This window comes from Solea senegalensis, unplaced genomic scaffold (genome assembly GCF_019176455.1).
Source record: "Solea senegalensis isolate Sse05_10M unplaced genomic scaffold, IFAPA_SoseM_1 scf7180000017004, whole genome shotgun sequence".
In the NCBI taxonomy this organism is placed as follows: domain Eukaryota; kingdom Metazoa; phylum Chordata; class Actinopteri; order Pleuronectiformes; family Soleidae; genus Solea; species Solea senegalensis.
Genome location: NW_025322189.1, coordinates 1 through 3,427, shown reverse-complemented (window position 1 = coordinate 3,427; position 3,427 = coordinate 1). Strand labels below are relative to the sequence as shown.

The following is a 3,427-nucleotide window of genomic DNA, read 5'->3' as shown; positions in this document are numbered from 1 at the left end:
GTCAAATGTCAAGCAGCTGTCTGTCAAGGCTCAGAGGTGCACTTAGGTCAACCTTGGGGCGGAGGTGATCAGCAGCAGCCTTTGTTATGCGCCCTTAAAAACATGGCACCACAACAACTGACTTGTGTGCCAAGATCTTGGGTTGGCCCCAGACACCTGTGGGCCCTCGCTTCTCGGCCTTTTGGCTAAGATCAAGTGTAGTATCTGTTCTTATCTGTTTAATATCTGATATGTCCTCTATATGGGGATTAAATATTAAATGCATTTTTGAGCAGTGGGAGGTGAAAACTGGGGCTTGCTCTCTTCACTCCTTGCATTGACCTGGTATTGCAGTGCCACCAGGAACGGTGCACCATTCTCTTTTTTCTGTGAAAAGCAAAGCTAAGCTGAAACCAGAAAGACATCAACCCGTGCCTGTGCGTCAATTTAATTGCGAGCCCATGTTTCTTGTAAGGAAGCAGCAGCAGCAGCAGCAGCGTAAAAGCTTACAGCACCTGGTATTCCCAGGCGGTCTCCCATCCAAGTACTAACCCTGCCCGACCCTGCTTAGCTTCCGAGATCAGACGAGATCGGGCGTGCTCAGGGGGGTATGGCCGTAAGCCGAGGGGCTGGCGACAGAGAGTGCCTTTATGGACTAGGCAAGGCCCCTGCTCGTGGAGGGGCATGTTTCTTGTGAGGAAGCAGCAGTGTAAAAGCGTGCAGCGGTGTAAAAGCTTACAGCACCTGGTATTCCCAGGCGGTCTCCCATCCAAGTACTACCCAGGCCCGACCCTGCTTGGCTTCCGAGATCAGACGAGATCGGGCGTGCTCAGGGTGGTATGGCCGTAAGCCGGGGGGTTGGGGACACAGACTGCTTTTATGGACTGGGCAAGGCCCCCTGCGCGTGGCGGGGCTCAAAAGTCAGCCTTTCGGACACACTGCACTTCCGCCTTTATCTCCACCACATGCTACACTCTAGTCCAGTATCGGGAAGCGCCACCGAGATGGGCAAGCGGCTGTTGGTGCCGTCATGTCCAGTTGTTGCTGAATCTATAGGAAACGACAGCCAGGTATGCCAGTAAAAAAGGTCGAGTGTTTCCTCTCCAATGTGTGCCGGAGGTTGAAGTTGAACATAGCACAGCATTAACGAGCAACTGAGTCAAGGCATTGGCCTCTGGGATTATTCATTTCCAGCACCATCAGCCAAAGAGCTGTGTCTGGCAAGAGCCACCCGGTGTTTGGCGAGTACACCTCATACTTACCTGGCAGGGGAGATACCATGATCAAGCAGGCGGTTCACCCAGGGCGAGGCTCAGCCATTGCACTCCGGCTGTGTTGACCCCTGCAAATTCCCCAAACGTGGGAGTCTTGACTGCATAATTTTGCTAGTGGGGTGCTGCGTCCGCGCTTTCCCCCGATGATGTCGTTGTAAGCAAAGGTCAGCCGCCCGAAGTTCAACGTTGTGTGCCCATCTCCAAACTTCTCCCGTCCTTGCGGAGCAACATCCCCAGTCTGTCCAAGTTGCTGGGAACGCGGATGGTTGTGGGTGTTGTCTTTGCTCAAAAGCAAACACGAGCTGTTTTGCTCATGCACTCACGCCTACCACTGGGGTTGGAGGTGTGCCAGTGAGCTTAGGAATGCCACAGCCTCAGCGACTGATAGAAAAACTGCAGCACACAACCAACAGTAAGTAAGAATGCGCCCAAACATGTAGTCACCTGGGCGGTTTTATTACGACAAACCAAAAACGCTGGAAGGAAGGTTGTCCAAGGTGGCCGGCCGTACCGGACCGAATCGAGACTGTGGTGACTCCGGGCGGATAGACCCTTTGGCTGCTCTCCAGGACAGGGGCTACGTTGACTCTGGTTTCAAATGCAATGCCTTCGCTTTTACTAAAGACTCCGTGGAGAGGGACGCCATGAGTTTGGTTATTTTTGGTGGGCTTTTATGTAAGGCTGTTTTCAGCGGTCAAACAAGCAGCTGTCTGTCGAAGGCTCAGAGGTGCACTTGGGTCAACCTTGGGGCGGAGGTGATCAGCAGCAGCAGCCTTGGTTATGCGCCCTTAAAAACATGGCACCACAACAACTGACTTGTGTGCCAAGATCTTGGGTTGGCCCCAGACACCAGTGGGCCATCGCTTCTCGGCCTTTTGGCTAAGATCAAGTGTTGTATCTGTTCTTATCAGTTTAATATCTGATATGTCCTCTATATGGGGATTAAATATTAAATGCATTTTTGAGCAGTGGGAGGTGAAAACTGGGGCTTGCTCTCTTCACTCCTTGCATTGACCTGGTATTGCAGTGCCACCAGGAACGGTGCACCATTCTCTTTTTTTCTGTGAAAACCAAAGCGAAGCTGAAACCAGAAAGACATCAACCCGTGCCTGTGCGTCAATTTAATTGCGAGCCCATGTTTCTTGTAAGGAAGCAGCAGTGTAAAAGCTTACAGCACCTGGGATTCCCAGGCGGTCTCCCATCCAAGTACTAACCAGGGCCGACCCTGCTTAGCTTCCGAGATCAGACGAGATCGGGCGTGCTCAGGGTGGTATGGCCGTAAGCCGAGGGGCTGGCGACAGAGACTGCCTTTATGGACTAGGCAAGGCCCCTGCTCGCGGAGGGGCATCTTTCTTGTAAGGAAGCAGCGGTGTAAAAGCGTTACTGGCGATTGTAAGCTTACAGCACCTGGTATTCCCAGGCGGTCTCCCATCAAGTACTAACCAGGCCGACCCTGCTTGGCTTCGAGATCCCGGACGAGATGGGCGTGCTCAGAGGGTAGTATGGCCCGTGGCCGAGGCTGGGGACACAGACTGCTTTTTATGGATGGGCAGGCCCCCTGCGTGGAGGGCTCAAAAGGTCAGCCTTCCGGACACACTGCACTTCAGCCTTCCTCCCACCATGCTACCTCTCTTCCAGTATCGGGAAGCGACACCGAGATGGGCAAGCGGCTGTTGGTGCCGTCATGTCCAGTTGTTGCTGAATCTATAAGAAACGACAGCCAGGTATGCCAGTAAAAAAGGTCGAGTGTTTCCTCTCCAATGTGTGCTGGAGGTTGAAGTTGAACATAGCACAGCATTAACGAGCAACTGAGTCAAGGCATTGGCCTCTGGGATTATTCATTTCCAGCACCATCAGCCAAGAGCTGTGTCTGGCAAGAGCCACCCGGTGTTTGGCGAGTACACCTCATACTTACCTGGCAGGGGAGATACCATGATCAAGAAGGCGGTTCACCCAGGGCGAGGCTCAGCCATTACACTCCGGCTGTGTTGACCCCTGCAAATTCCCCAAACGTGGGAGTCTTGACTGCATAATTTTTGCTAGTGGGGTGCTGCGTCCGCGCTTTCCCCCGATGATGTCGTCGTAAGCAAAGGTCAGCCGCCCAAAGTTCACCGCTGTGTGCCCATCTCCAAACTTCTCTCGTCCTTGCGGAGCAACATCCCCAGTCTTTCCAA

The 3,427-nt window shown here is 53.2% G+C and overlaps 7 non-coding genes across 7 annotated transcripts; 4 read left to right on the top strand and 3 right to left on the bottom strand.

The window, feature by feature from the left end:
- Nucleotides 1-165: 165 nt before the first annotated feature.
- LOC122763699 lies at nt 166-358 on the top strand. The gene has a single exon (XR_006359309.1). It is a non-coding gene; the product is annotated as a U2 spliceosomal RNA (small nuclear RNA).
- A 124-nt stretch (nt 359-482) lies between these two features.
- Nucleotides 483-601, bottom strand: LOC122763701. The gene has a single exon (XR_006359311.1). It is a non-coding gene; the product is annotated as a 5S ribosomal RNA (ribosomal RNA).
- Nucleotides 602-711: 110 nt separating this feature from the next.
- Nucleotides 712-830, bottom strand: LOC122763696. Its single transcript, XR_006359306.1, has one exon. It is a non-coding gene; the product is annotated as a 5S ribosomal RNA (ribosomal RNA).
- Nucleotides 831-1,233: 403 nt separating this feature from the next.
- On the top strand, nt 1,234-1,396 carry LOC122763697. The gene has a single exon (XR_006359307.1). It is a non-coding gene; the product is annotated as a U1 spliceosomal RNA (small nuclear RNA).
- A 716-nt stretch (nt 1,397-2,112) lies between these two features.
- On the top strand, nt 2,113-2,305 carry LOC122763698. Its single transcript, XR_006359308.1, has one exon. It is a non-coding gene; the product is annotated as a U2 spliceosomal RNA (small nuclear RNA).
- Nucleotides 2,306-2,418: 113 nt separating this feature from the next.
- LOC122763700 lies at nt 2,419-2,537 on the bottom strand. Its single transcript, XR_006359310.1, has one exon. It is a non-coding gene; the product is annotated as a 5S ribosomal RNA (ribosomal RNA).
- Nucleotides 2,538-3,160: 623 nt separating this feature from the next.
- On the top strand, nt 3,161-3,324 carry LOC122763702. The gene has a single exon (XR_006359312.1). It is a non-coding gene; the product is annotated as a U1 spliceosomal RNA (small nuclear RNA).
- The last annotated feature ends 103 nt before the right edge of the window (nt 3,325-3,427 follow it).